We start from the raw sequence: 14,468 nt of genomic DNA on the forward strand, positions 1-14,468 counted from the left end.
CCCATTTTATAGATGGGGAAACTGAGGTACAAGGTGATTGCCCGGGGTCACACATGGTGTTCGTTGCAGAGCTGGGAATTGAACTCAGGTCTTAAAAATCCCAGGCCAGAGCCCTGGGGCCATCCAACACTTTCTGTGGCAAGTGTGTTTACTGGAAGATATTTTACTCCTCGTAGAGGGTACCAAGGAACCCGCAGGTGCTGCAGGAAGGTGTGGTGATCTCCTTTCCACTGACTCATCATCGAGCCAATGCCCCAGCACGTTGCTCAGAGGCACTGTGCTACTGGAGGTGCCATCTTTTCCACAAGATGGATAAAACGGCGGCACTGGCCATTAAAGAGCCCATGGTACTGTTCATAAAAGATGAGGCATTAACCCCATTCCCCGGAGGACATTCCAGTTTCTAGCTAGCTAGGTATTGTTAAGTATTGCCGTCCACCCCCGTAAATCCTTGCAGCAGCTTCTATGGGATTCTTCACTTTCTGTGTCACGTCGCCATGCGCTGTGGAAACAGCTGTCGTATCCCACACTAGAGGCGACTGCATTTCAGCAGTGGGCAAAGTGGTTCCAGTACAGGTTTTGGAAAGAACTTGGGGATCTTCCAGGTTGAAAGCTGCTAAATAATTGCTGTTTGATACAGGGCCTTGCTCCCTAAGCTCTGTGCGCAATAAAAGAACACACAAGCCCTTTTCTGACATGCCTAGATGGAGAAGTACTTGTACAGGAAAAATTGCTCAACTCTGCTCAAAATGTTGGGGTTTTCAAAATGTTGCTCGTATTTGGAGCAAGAACAAAAACGAAACTCTGCTTTTAGCAGCATGGTTGGAAGTTAGGTGATCAAGCTGCCATTAACTCATTAGAGCTGACGATTGTGTGGTTGATGGCAAAAAGAAAAAAGACATGGGGACACAGTAACTGTGCCAGGGCATGACCTGAGGAGACGCAGAAGGCGGGGATGCCCACCGGTCTATCGAAAGGGGGATTCCAAGAAAAGGAAGGTTGGAACCAATGGTTTAGGTCAGTTCCGGGTGTCCATTTCCATAGACTTCCCAGGGCTCCTCTGAAAGGTCATGACTGATCTGGCAGCACTTGGTAATAGCCAGCAGTGTCCAAGCTATGTGAACCCCTGGGACAGCAAGTACCTTCTCCCTTTGTTTAAGGCTGTGGAGAAGTAGCTGGAGCAAAGGAGAGGGAGGGGACAGCGCTTTCTAGGCAGGCCCAGAACTTCAGTTCCGTTTCTTCTCTTGAGCCCTGTCTCATCACTTACACTTTTGCTCTACTTCCACAAAAGGTAACGCGACTGCAAGATGCTACCAAATCAGATTCTCCCGTCACTCACCCCAATGGGAGCAACACCACATGAACCAGGGAAGTTTCACTCATCATTACCTACAGGACACTGATGGAATATTCCCAAAGTCTCATCAGCTGGAACATGGACTGATGAGATGTCACTAGAGAACTGAAGGGATTTCACAAGAGCGCATGACCCCAGAGCCGGGAGTTATAACCAAAACATCAAGAAACTAAAAAATGAATCAATGCCACATGCCAGCATTTTTTAAGCAAATATTTATTTATATCAAAATACAAAACATTTCTGAAGCAAAGTAATGTTACATGAGGAGCAATTAAATGTTAAACTTTATCGATTCCAAAATCCATCATTCTCCTACAGAATGGCTAGTTTTACTTAACATTGCAACACTGCCATAATTTCTTAATTGGGTATATTTAAAAAAAAAAAAAAAAGCAATCTATGGACATGCAATGTTACTGGTGATGAGTCGTTTAGTACTCAGCAGGCCTTAAAATACCAGCAAGGGAAGGTCTGGGGACAAGCCAGTCACATTAAGGCAGGGCTTCAAATTAATTTTCCTCCAATGTTCATTAGACTATGTTTTTTAATTGGCAGTAGTCCAGGTGCCTAAGGGGCCAACATCCTTAGCAAACAGAGCGGGTTTATTGCTTAGAGCCACCAAACTAGAAGCAGCTAGGAGTTGCCTCCAGTGAATGCCAAGCAGGTTAGCTCTTCATTGGGGATAGGGAAAGAAAGAGCGTTTTGAGGGGGGGGGGGGGGGGGGGGGGAAGACATTGTTTGACAGAGAAAACCAGGGAAGGTCTGTGTTTGCTTTGGCCAAATGAGGTATAGTGCCAGAATGGCTGAGTTGGAAGATTTCTCAGTACTGGCTGGTTGTATTCCCACTAGTGCCAAATTCCCTTCTCCGTAACACCTGGGCACATCCACTGATGTCAAAAGCACGGTGCATCAGCGTGAGAGAAATGAATTGGGCCCCAAAGACTCAAAGGGAAACACTCAACTTCCTGGGGGTTCTCTGCATAGTCAGCTTCCCGGGAGGCAGTCGGGGAGGGGGGGAGAAAAAAAAAAAAGGAGTTGTCCCTATCCCCCAGGAGGTTACATTTACCTGCCAAGAACAGATTAGCACCCAGTTGGGGAGAGCATCCCCGTTTCCTCCCCTCATTACAAAGTCAGGGACTGAACAAAATTTGACCAATGTCCTCCCCCAGCAGAAACAAGGCCCCCTGCCCTGGCTCCCAAGTGACAAAGCACCATCGCTGGCTAAACTTCGAGGACTATGTCCCAGTGCTTACTGCCCCCTGCTGGTATTTTACAGACCTTCACAAAACTGAGGCTGAGAGCAACAATACAGCTAGAGAGAGATTATATAGAGCGCAGAATTAAGTTTTGTATAAGGCTTTGGTACAGCACCATCATGTCTTGGATTTATTTCTAAATCGTTTACAGAAAAAAAAAGCTTACTGAAAAAATAGTGTTCTGTTTCTCCTTTTTTTTTTTTTTTTTTTAATTTTATTCTCTTGAATAACATACCTGAAGTTAAAAATTAACCCTCTAGTTGCCATTCGGGTTCAGGTCGAATATTTTTGCTGTGTGCATCTGTGCAATTTAAAAACACACTGAAAACAAAGAGTCAAACTATTGTCAAATTATTACACAGCCACCCCCACTTGCAGTAGCCGCCGGCACTGTCGTTACACGGACAGAGCGACTAAGAGTTTGACGTGCACATGTCAGTAACCAATATCACAGTTCAGAGCACTAACCGTTATTAAAAAAAGAAAGAAAACCACAACGACGAACATTAAGGAACCAGTGGGACTAATGTTTCTTTTATTACTATTATTAAAAAAGTCAGTTCCACTGGCTACCATTTAAACAGCACCAAAGAGCACCCTAATGTGTGTTATACATTGTAATACTCGACATTCAAGAAATGGAAACGAGGTTGAATGGTCTCTTCAAGGGTTAAAGTCATTTTTAAATATAGGCAAGGTTTTTAAAAAAAAAAGGAAATAAAAAAGACCCTAAACAACAGAAGATCACTTGGCGTTCTAAAGAAAATCCTACCGGTTTAACAGGGAATTAAACCAATAGGGGTCTATGGAAATTTAACAAGGTTCCACAGACTAAAAAACGTATCACGTTGAATAGAAAATGATAAGCTGAATATAGGAGTTTCAAACTATCCTACAGAATTCTATAGGGATATAATTTTCTATTAAACTCCATAGGATGACTCAAGAGACCAATAGAAAGGTGATCATTTGTTATTAAAATTCTGTAGGGCTTTCCCACAAGAGAAATCCAAACAGAAAGTCCACAGTTGTACAGAAAGTCTTAAGTTGTCTTTTTTTAAATTTTGAGACTAAGAGTGCTGGGCACTCCAACCTTGCCCCAGAGCAGGATGGTTCTAAAAAGAAGCCGATGTAGTTATTGACCATGGCGGAGAAGGGAGTACGTGTATGCGAAGCCCATAGAGGAAACAAACTGAAGGGGAAAAAAGGCATCCCCAAGATCATTAGCCTGTCCAGATCCATTCTGCAGTCAGCAGCCCTCATGCCTTGCACTGGCCTTTGTGAAAACCACTGGGCAGTAGCAGGAGTGGGACTGGGACCTGAAAAGTAAGATTGGCCCTTTAAGTGCGTCTGGGCAGGAGGATGGATGAAGCACTCCAAATAAGCAGCCACATGGTAGATGGAAGTCAAAGGAGTGCTCAGGAAAAGCTGTAAACTCACCCTCCCTTACTTCTGATCCTATAGGGGGCTTACATGTAGGCTCACTGGGGGCACCAGAAGCGAGGCCCTTACTGAAACGCCTTTTTGACTGCGTTCGCTCCCCCTCCCTCTTATTTGTCCTTTTAAGGTTTTAAAAAAATCCTCAAGTTCCCAGAACATCCATTTAAAGCAAATCCCCCAAACGCTTCATCCTGCAAGAAGCGCGACAAAAGCATGCGCAACATCTGAAGTGGGTACGACAGGTGGACGGATGGACACTGGGGCTTGTGTGTAAAAAAGAAAGTGGACAGATGCTCGTCTCCGAGATGACTCCCTAAACCCTAGAGCATCGGGGTGGAAACGAGGCGTCGTTGGTTTGCATTTGGCATCAAGAGGGTTAATAGAAAGTGTGCTTTATAAACGTCTTTTTGCCATTATTTTTTCTCTCTCTCTTTTTTTTTTTCCTGTAAGTGATTTCTAGGGTAGAGGGGGATGGGGGAAACAAGAAAGTTGCTAACACCCCTGCCCCCAACAAAAACCACCACAATTTGAGTGTCTCAAGCTCAAAGTGCATGCTAAGCCACCCATCCTGAATACAAGAGAACAAGGTGACTGGGGAAGTCCTTGTCCTTCTTACTGTTTAGTCTTTCACATATTTACTGCTAATCAATGCAACCTAGCGGTGCCATCTAACATGCTTTTCTTTGCTCTCTTAGCAACTGGTGCTGAACAAATCTTGGTTTGTAATTGGAAACACTTCTTTATTTATTTTATATATATATATATAAAAAGATCAAGAAACGTAACAGGTGACAATGAAGAAAGAAATTGCACGGTTTCGAAGGACTTGAGCTCCTAGTGTCCCTATCCCTCCTGAACGGGTTACATTCATGCTTTTGCTGGTTGGGGTCACGCTGATACACAGCTTGGTGTGCTGCGCTCATTTTGGAAGAGTTGGTGATTGCAGCGCAGTAGAGCTTACTGGGCTGGTTCATGATACCGCCCCACCATGTTGCAGTGCCTTCTTGGGGACTAAAGAGATTTTCCAAGATAAGATCTTGAGAAAGAGACTGGAGCCTGCTCTATATGGAGATTTCCCTTAGGCCACCTCCAGTGGATATCTTACTCTTTGCCCGGTTACTTGCTTGATGTACAGCCCCTTTGGAGGAGGGAAGGGGATGGAAGAGATTTGAGGTCTATTTCGCGGTTTTTTACATCATTGCTCTTTCCTCCTTATCTTTCCCTTCCCCTAGCTGGGAAGCCATATGTAAAAGAGAAGACTGCTAGGAGTTTTTAGTATGGAGGAGAAGGGTGATTATGTTTCCCTCAAGCATGCATCCCTCCCTGCCCCACCACCAGTGGCTGCTCCTCTGAAGCCAAGCAGGATTTGGGGAGGACACAAATTGCGCCTCTAACCACAATCCATTGCTTTTCAGGTCAGCCAAACTATTGCTGGCTGGGCTCTCAAAGCTGGAGCCCAGAATGCCTCATGACAAGTAACTGAAGCAGTGTGGGCAGAAAAGGCTCTCTAACCTGCATGAGCACATATCAGTATGACATCTGGAGCTTGCATGCCCCTCATAGCCACATGGTCAACATCACAAAAAATACATAAGAATTCCACTGCCCTAGGCAACTTGCCTGTCCCACTGGCAGAGCAGTTTCTGTGAAGAGACCCATCCTGAGAGAGGCAAGAGGATGGGAGTTTTCATCGCCTCTTTCACGTTTTAGATCATACTCGTGAACTCATGGCTGGCCTGGTTTCTCTGCGGAGTGGGGAGAAAGTCACCCACTAAGAAAACACACTGACCAAAATCCAATAGAAAGAGACCAAACATTTACAGTTCTACATGGACTCAGCTGTGGGAATTACGTGGCCACAAAGGGAGTCCGAACACCTTTCAGCGAGAGAGCGTCAGGCTACAGGGCCCACAAGGGGAGGAGCACAGCCAGAGCCCATGTTAGGTAGGCCCAGAAATCCTGTCCATGCTACCACATCTCGGAGCCACACTTTTGCTTTTTCCAAGAGAAGGGCAAGGCCCTTTGCCTAGTATCTGGCCACCAGCTCAGCCCTCCCTTTGTCAAAGTCAGACAACAATTCCAAAGAAAATGCAGACTGGAGCGGCTGGGGGTTCTCACCAAGCCACCGACCTCAGAGCATAATGGGAACAGTGGCAAATGCCTCCCCAGTATTCATTTAGGGCCGGCTCCTGCTCCCACTGACTCCAGTGGTGCAGAGTCAGATGCCCAAAGAGAGGAACAGAATAAGAGGTAGAGTAAGCCAAAAGCTGGAAGCCTCAAGTCCACAATAATAATAATACTTAGAACTTACTCAAGGTCAAGATTCCAGCTTCAAAGCTCTGCACAAACATTAACTCATTAATCCTCAACCTTACAAGGTAAGCAGGTAAGGTTGGTTTCCACCATACAAGCCCAAAGGCACTCTGGGAAACTAGTGTCAGAGTCAGGATTAGAACTCAGGACTTCCTACTGCTCATTCCTGCAGGCAGGCCACACATGTCTCAAGGTCTTGAGCCAATCCCTGGTCTTAGCGAAGACCAGGCGTGTTGCTGCTAGCCTCAACGGAACCACCATTGGTTTGGCTCACCTGTCAAACAGATAATCCCTCAGGATTGTGAAAACTTCTTTCTGAACTACACTGCAGATTTCAGTTCCATCTTCTGCTCTTCTCTGCCTGTGCAATCTATGTCCATGCCATGGGGGTGGGGCAGCAACGGGAACTTGCAGTGGAAACCCAGAGTGAGGATCCTTGCCTTAAGTTTAAAAAGAGATTCTTTCACGTCATTCAGAAATTACCTTCAGGCTTGATCCGCCCCCTCTCTCTCTCGCCCAAATTCTAAGTCATGTTTTTTGTTTGGTTTAATATTGCTTTGAAGAAAATTGAGAAGAACTTCAGTAGTAGACTCCATTGCACTTGCAGCGCAGTTATCAGTCCTGCCCCTTTAAAACTTCAATGGGAAGCGAGTGGGGTTTTGTTTTCGTTCAGGAATTGCGTGTTATTTCATGGAATTCACCCTGCAGGCCAAGAGGAATTGTGGTGAGCTAAAACTACACCTCTAAAACTCTCTCTGCTTGTACCACAGACAGGACACCTTGGCTTTGGACTGCCTGTTGAGAGGGACAGGCAAAGACAGTCCCAGAGGACACCCACTGAGGCTTCAAAGTCTACGATCCTTTTAGAACAGGTATACAAGTACCTAGACAGAGGATGCCCTGCTACAGTGGGCAACTGAATTCCATGATACGGGTGAAACCTAAAGACAACATGCCCCCAACTGACCTGTCTAGAGGTCTCATGGGGGACTCTCTGCAAACATCAGACGACTCCATGGCCTTCCCAAGCTTACAAAAATTAAAGCCTTGCTTCCACTAAGGATCCCCTGAAAACGGGAGGCCTCCAGTGGACAAAGTCTATAGCTGCTGAGAGCTGCTCCATTCCAACGTGCTGAACAAAATATCTGTGTGAGCTGCCCTCAGCCCCAATCCGTCCTGTTATTAGACGCTGAGTTCTCTGCAGGTTTTGTAAAGGCAACACACATTCTTAAAAGACAGAGGGCCTACAAGGCTTGGTAACCAATGGAAACCATAACGAGGTAATGGTGTGCCCCTTCTAGAACCTACTAACACTGGAGAAACTCAGAAGGGGCCCAGAACAGATCCGCAGAACAGTATCAGCTTCAACATTACCAAATCCAACCTTCCTCTCAGGTCATTCCGGAGCCAGCTCATCCAATGCAGAGGCTGCCCGGCTGGGTGGTGAAAACACAGCCATCCCCCTCGGATGGTAATTTGCAAGCGGTGTTAAGGACTTGGATTTCTTAATCTAAAACAAAAAGGCTAATTTGTTTTCCAATAAACTGCTTTAAAAATAAAGTACAAATTCCCTTCTCTGAAAAACAAACTTCAAACACCACCTAAAACAGAACTACAACTACAGGCACCTTCTCCTCGTTGCAGTCAGTCAGTCCTAATTCACATTAGCAGCAGATTCCCTCTTTCCTCTCACAAGACGCCTCCTAGAACAGGCATCCACAAGCCTGCATCTCCGTTCAGGAGGCGCACGTGGCAAAAACGCATGCTGTAATACTCTGCGAGGTCTGCACACCCAGCTTATGGTGGTCTGGTGAGTCTTTACATCAGCCATTCTGCCGCCGCTGGTTTATTTTTTTAAACACTCCCGTCCCCCACTTTCCATTCACCCCTCCCACCCATTATTTTTCCTTTTACTCCAAAGTGATAGTATACAATAGCGACAACTTAAATGCACTTCACAGAACAGATAAGCTGCACCACAGGCACAAATCACAATAACTAGATAGATTTGAAGCTCATACAGTAAGCAATCCAAACCAGCTGTGTTGCCCAAAACCCCGTGCTTCCCGCCAGGGTAAAAGATCACATGAATTCCTAATGGACCCACCTGATCCAGAGGACATCTTCAGCTGGGACATTTTGTTTGGGCCACGCAGAAGATCTGTTGTATCACAAAGCCCACGATCACCCTAAGATACTGTGTTGCTCAAAATGGAGCTAAGCATAGGTACAAAAATAAAGCAAACTATGTGATTTACTATATATATTTGTCTATATTTATATATGGATGAAGAAGTGGAGAACTCTAAATGCAACACAATTCAAAAATACTAGCTCTGCTCCTGTGGTTAGATTCTCTCCACCTCCGACAGCCTCTCTCTCTAGCCTCCTGGACATTTTGGATGCATATTAATAAAGTACTTTCTTTTAAATACTTTTTATTTATTTCCCTCCCCCTTTAAAATAGAAAGTAAATATATATTTATATAGTTGTATATACAATGCCATTTTCAATACACAAAGATCACGTATTTATGGGGTCATACAGTGTCAAGACGGTTTCATTGTCGCCTGGTGTTTCAGAAACAACAGGGGACATACTTGCAGTTTCAGGCCCCAGGATCAACTTCTCCAAGGGAGATGTATAGCCCCTACAGGTCTGTTTACTCCTCAAGGGAGTTTTATCCTGTGACCTCAAGAGGAATGGAAAAAAAGCCCTCCTGCTTTGTTGAGAGAGACCTTGGTTTTGGTCACTCAAAATCTTGGGCCAAACTCTCCTCCTCTTGTTTACACCCAGAGGTAAATTGGGTTGCATGGTGGCACTTTTCAGATTTCAGCTCCAAGTCTTGCTCTTTCTGGAATGAAAGGAGGATCAAGGAGATTCCTGGGCCCACCAGGAAGCGAAAGGGGCGTGGTTTCCCAGCTCCTTCACACAAACAGGCTTGCCTAGACACCGTGGCAGCCATGCGACATCCCGTCCCTCATTCCACACCTCCCCATCATTTCCAACCATTTGGGAGATATTTCACTGCATTGTGCAACGCACTGGTAGCTAAAGGACCAAATCCTGAGAGCTGAAGGCCACCTGACCTCCGTAGAAGTTGCCAGTGTTCATCAGCTCTTAGACTCAGTCCCGAAGCAAACAGCTGGCAACCAGCCCCTCATTACTTGGAAGTTATAAGAACACTCTACTTTAAGGATTTAAAAAAAAATTTTTTTAAACTCATCAACAAAAAGCATGCTTGCAACATCTGAATCCCCAAGACTCAGACCAACCCACATCCTGCTCCCCTTTCTCCCCCCTCCCTCTCCCTACTTAAAGTTCTAAGCCATGCATTTAGCAAACTCCCAGAGCCCTTAGGATTTGGGTTGGGGATGACCTCTCAATTGCACGTGTCCTGAGGTTACCCAACAAAACTGGGTGAGATACGTATTGCCATACAAAAAGACAAGGAACAGAGACTCCGGCATTGAGGAGTCTACTAGGTTAAAACACAAGAGGGGGAAAAAAACATCTCTGAAAGGATCACTGATAGGGACAGAAGAACAAACCGATGAAGAATGTTCTCCGCATGGAGTGTATCTTGCGGAGAGGGCAAGGAAAAACTGAACTCACTTCCTAGCTTTCCCAGCTCTCATCCAAATCTAACTGCCTCAAGCCCCTTTCTCGGAGAGCAGAATAAGGCTTTATGATCATTCCCTGGACACTAATACTTCCATACAGGGATCTGTTTTCCTACCACAAAAGTGAAACAGAGAGTGAGTGAGTGAGTGTGTGTGTATCTACCTTGCCAAACCACAGTTTAGTTTGGGGGCACACTGCCTTACATACCAAGGCCATCACTGCTTTCTCAGCTGTAATGAGTCTTCAATGCTTTGTATTTACCATCAGCACTTTTGAAACATTAGTGAATTTAAACTTCACAACCTTCCCTGTGAGGCACTATACCAGTCTGAGAGATGGGTAAATAGAGTCACCGAACAGGGAAGTGATTCAAGATAATAAAAAGCAAGTCAACAGTGGAAATGGGAACTCAATCCTGACTCCCAGTCTTCCTGTGAAGACCACCCCTCCTCTGCTTCACCGTGCACTCACCCTCTTGCAGAGCACCGAGAAAAACACGCACAGTGAATTCCCTCCAAAACCCTGCATGTGACAACTGACCACCCACAAAACAGCGAAACCGACTGCACACGAAGTGCTGACAAATCACTTGTCAGTTATAGGTCACCGTGAAGGTGACGAGTAACAGTAGTAAGTACAACATTTCCAGATGACAATGTGATTTTGAAGTTTATAGTGTCCCTTTAAATACACGGATTTTCAAGAGTCTTGGAGAGCACACATACACAGTTCTAAACTCCGCTCTAGATTATGCAGGTGTAAATCCGCAGTAATGAAGTCAGCTGAGGTATTCTGAATTTATACAGGTTTAAGCGAGAACAGAATTTAGCTAATTTTTTAATGCAAAAAAAGACTTGCACATCTCTAGTTTATACACACACACACACACACACACACACACACACACACACACACACACACAAACTTCACTTTTCATGAAGCAATTAATGCTTCCTCCTTTACGAATACAGTGTATGCTACTTTTGGATGGACCAGTGAGCATGACGCTTACTGCTGCCTTTTTGGAGAGGTAAGGGGTGAACAAGTCCACAAGCTAGGATGACAGGCCATTCAAAAACTTGCAGAAATACACCACCACCACCACGTTGTGATGGCACGGTGCATTGCAACAGTTCAGCTTTTTGCTGCAATACTGCAAATGTTACAGCAAGGACAAGTTTCTCAACTATAACGCCACAGCTTGCAAGTGACAGTCTTGGGTGGTGTTAGCTGTGGGAGCCTTGTGCTCAGCATCTGAGACTCTAAAACCACACAAACTCTTCCCCCCCCACCCCAAATAAGGACCCTGCACGACAGGGCATTTTATAGGGGTTTTATCTTTCCCTGAAGTTTCTGGCATAAGTCACTATGGGAGGGAACTAGTTTCAATTGAGCATTGGTGCAATCGGGCATGGAAAATGCTATATTTCGCAAATCAAGGAATAAAAAAAATAGGTTTTCATCTGTTTCCTCAGAAGCAAGTGTTTCTGAAAAGAGCAGGTTTCACTTCTCATAAGTGACCAGAGAGTAAAATCCATATTGATTTTACATTAGAGGGCTTTTGTGCGTTTGTTTTTAAAAACACAAAAAAAAGTCAGAACAAATGAGGTGCCATTAAATACTACACAGCAAAGCATTTGTTGTAGAGAAGATTTTTATATACATGTCTTTCCTGATCCTCCCCATGCATCTACATGCTTTCTGCCTACAGCACTCCCTGTGCCCAGCAATTTTGGCAGTCCAGTTTGAGAGATGCTCAGACACAGGCCCTCTACCCAAGAATGTAAGATTGTCAGGAGACCATGTAAGCAGAGATGTGGCAACACAGACCTGGTATAAGCAAGTGTAAGTTCACCAAAATCAATGGGTGTTGCACCTGGTTACTGAACCCCTGGAAACCTGTTCTCACACAGACTGGTATAAGCCTGGAGTAACTCCAGTCAAGTCAATGGAGATACACTAGTGTAAACGCAGAGTGAGATCAGAATTCAGCTCTTGTTCTCCGTTAAATGGACATCAAAACGGTGAACAACAGCACTATTATTCACTACCCCTCCCGCAACACAACACACTTCCTGACAAATGACTCCAATGCACATCACGGGGAGCACATTCAGATCTTACTGTGCGGCTGGCAGCAAGATATTCTCGATTCTTCAGGTATTGTAAGGATATCTGTCTAACACCACAAACATCACCCCCATGCGTGCACACCCTGGGGTTAGTTATACAGACACGGATTTGTTTTCACATCACACACACACACACACACACACACACACACACACACACACACACCCTGACAGTGTGCAACATGTGCATCTGCATACATCCATCACAAAGCAGGACAGGCTGCTTTAAAGATATCTTGAGGCCTCCTGCGGCATTGGCTTGGGCACAGTGGCAGCTCGCAGCCCTGCTGGAAGAGTGTAGCCCTTGCCGGCCTACAGGAAGCAAAGCCACTCCTGACTCCTGTGCCAAGAGCAGAAACTGAAATAAGCTGCCATTTTGTATTGCCAAGCGAGAAACTGCGCTGACAGTCCACTTTCCAGCACAGCCACGTGGAGAGACGGGTGGCACAAGTAATCAGTTCCTGGCACATACTGGTCCTGGTCACGCTGAGACATAGTGATGAGGTCTCGGAGGATTGCACAGTAAATGCTGTGGGTGTTCCGTGCTTCAAATCGCCCTCAGTTCAGATGCTAGGTAGCAAACAAGTGAGAACCCTCTCAGCCCAGCGTCCCTCGGACACTGTCCTGCTGGGATCACTTAATGCACCTCAAAACGATCACACGTCTGTGAGGAAACCAAGACTCTGCCTGAGCAGCCACCGACTTGCCCTGCTCACTCCCTGTCTCATGGTTCAATAGCCCTCTCCCCCCTGCCTGAGACCATATGCAAGGCAAAGACCCAAAACAGTGAGTGAAGGTGTAGGTCTCTGTAGACTCAATAGAACCTGGTGCCCACTGACTTTTAGCTCCAGTACACGTGGCTGCTTAGCCTTGGTTCCTTCCCAGTCCAGCTGGGGCCTGGGCTAAACACCTTTTTCAAGCAGCTCCCCTCCCCGCTCCTTGGGCCAGCTAGCTTGAATGCATCCCACTGCTACCATCTTGGTTCCAGGATTCGGTGATTTAAATTATTTGCAATGGCTAGAGAAAGAAAAACAGCTGGTCCTGATTTGGGGATAGAGGAACAAAATGAAGGTCAGGCCCTTGTAATATGGAGTAGCTAAGAGGGGTTCTCCATGCCTTGTCTCTGTTCCTATCCCTTGCCCCGAGTCTTACTGCTTCTCTCCTCTTCCCTCCCTCCCTCCCGCCCTCTCCTTATCCCCCACCCCACCCCATACCAAACATCTAACATCCTCCCCGTCACCCTCAACATCCCCTTTACATGCAAATATATCAGAATCCTGTGCATCTACATCTACCTCTTTTCCTACGTTTCTCTACCTATTTATACAGCGCTTATGTACATCTCCATTTCAGTTCTTCAGAAATGTTCCTTTCTATACAAGGATCAACTGCCAGCTCCGGGCTGGAGTGACTGGTGAACCCCAAGAGGTTCACAGGAAGTGAGGAAATAGAGGAAGCTGGAGTTGATTGGCCCATCCTCACTGGGAAACCACTTCTGCAGCCTCCACATCCCAGTAGAGACGGGCCTGAGCCATCGAGTTTGGCCTTGGATCCGAACGTCTCAAAGTCCAGACGTGTTTGGATCCAAGGATTTGGTTCTAACCTACCACTAAAACAAAAGGGACAAGTCACCCATGTGCCTCTTCTTCGCCTGTGCACGGTGTACTGGCAGACGGCGATACTGCCTCCTTTTGCTGGTGTCTCCTATCCAAAAGCAATGGACAGCTGTTGACCTGGGCTGGGGTTAGTTACGTTTCCCAGCAGCTAACATTGAGCATTAAAATCCACTGCACCAACAGCAGCTGCCAAATCAAAGAGTGTATTATTATTTATATCACTGTGGTGCTTATGAGCCCTCACCATTCAGCTAAAAAGGGCAGATAAGAGGGAGCCACCTAAGCTGCTACAGAGAGCATCTGTTAATTATGAGCCAGAAAGTTTTACTAGTTTTTGTCTCTCCTATCTGGACTGTTGGGCCAGAAGTGTAGGATTTCTGCCCTAGTGATCGCCAGGAAAAAATTAATTCCGAATTTAATCATCCTAAATTGGGATCATCGGCCTGGCTCCTTCCCACCCACCCCCCGACTGGCTCAGTGAAAGCTTCCACCACCCAAATGGAAAAACAAATGAAACAGTCACCAATAAACAGACCCAGCTAACATAGTAATGTCTGAACACTCATTCTGGAGGGACTCCAATAACCATTCATGAGGAGGGAAGACACAGCCCTGCCACTGGAGGTCCTGTCCCTGAATGTCGGGACAGCCAGCGAGGATGATCCAGGGGGATCTCAGCTGCCTCATGGGGACATAGGACAAAAAAGTTGAAGAAATACAAATTCT

At 45.8% G+C, this 14,468-nt stretch overlaps 1 long non-coding RNA gene across 1 annotated transcript; it reads right to left on the bottom strand.

The window, feature by feature from the left end:
* Positions 1-2,795: 2,795 nt before the first annotated feature.
* On the bottom strand, positions 2,796-13,278 carry LOC117868511. Its single transcript, XR_004643654.1, has 2 exons — positions 8,477-13,278; positions 2,796-7,879 (listed from the first exon to the last, which is right to left on the bottom strand). It is a non-coding gene; the product is annotated as an uncharacterized LOC117868511 (long non-coding RNA).
* Between the last annotated feature and the right edge of the window lie 1,190 nt (positions 13,279-14,468).

This window comes from Trachemys scripta, chromosome 21 (assembly GCF_013100865.1).
Source record: "Trachemys scripta elegans isolate TJP31775 chromosome 21, CAS_Tse_1.0, whole genome shotgun sequence".
Taxonomy (NCBI): domain Eukaryota; kingdom Metazoa; phylum Chordata; order Testudines; family Emydidae; genus Trachemys; species Trachemys scripta.